General features: G+C 46.1%; 1 long non-coding RNA gene across 1 annotated transcript in view; it reads right to left on the bottom strand.

Moving 5' to 3' along the window:
- Window positions 1–476: 476 nt before the first annotated feature.
- Window positions 477–765, bottom strand: part of LOC103594787 — a 16,114-nt gene continuing 15,825 nt past the window's right edge. The window contains exon 3 of the long non-coding RNA XR_550879.1: window positions 477–492. This is a non-coding gene — a long non-coding RNA (uncharacterized LOC103594787). The remainder of the gene's footprint in view (window positions 493–765) is intronic.

The raw sequence follows: 765 nt of genomic DNA, 5'->3' as shown, positions 1-765 counted from the left end.
ACACCAGCCTATGAGGGCTTTCCAGATGGATGAGAAATGGATATGACTGCATCACAGAGACCTCCCAAAGACACACTGTGGGCATTGGTGGAGTTAGTGTGTGTGAAACTGGATCTAATCTGTCTCATACAGAACTAAGGAAACAAGAATACCAGGGAGTGCTCCTGTTTCTTGATTTATCTGGGTTTATAGTTGGGTGAAGCCAGTTTTAAGTGAACATGGTCGGTTTTTTGATGGTGGTATTTAAAAAGAAAAAACATAGGAATAAGCTTGTCTGAAACACTACACACGATCATGGCCAGGAGAGCTTAGCACTGCCGTGTGAATCTTTCACCCTGGAAATCCACTCCTTCTGCTTTTCTCTGTTTCTTAAGCTGGCCTGTGGCTTTAGCTCACCACTTTTACCCCATACCCTATTACAGGAGTTGCAAAGAGGCGAACTGAACTGCACATTTGCATTTTACGCTATATGCGAGCACTGCACCAATACACCTGCGTGGTAAGTGGGAGGCTGAGAAGGTCCCAACAGCTCCGGGAGCTGTTTGCTGCTGGGTAAGACTGTCTCTCAAGGCACTCGGCAGTGTTCACATTCAGCATGGGGTGCCCACTTCAAGGTTCCAGTACCACGAAGGGCTCCAAAGAAGCCTTTCTATTTGAACACTCCACTAGTTGATGAAGTTCTTTGTGATTCTTCGACTTCTGTCCATCTGTCGGATGCTGTCTGTAACGTTAATGGTGACCTCTTTTGCAGACATTCGCTTAGCA

This window comes from Galeopterus variegatus, unplaced genomic scaffold (genome assembly GCF_000696425.1).
Source record: "Galeopterus variegatus unplaced genomic scaffold, G_variegatus-3.0.2 Scaffold1624, whole genome shotgun sequence".
Classification (NCBI taxonomy): domain Eukaryota; kingdom Metazoa; phylum Chordata; class Mammalia; order Dermoptera; family Cynocephalidae; genus Galeopterus; species Galeopterus variegatus.
The sequence above is the reverse complement of the archived record's forward strand: the minus strand, read 5'-3'. Positions and strand labels throughout refer to the sequence as shown.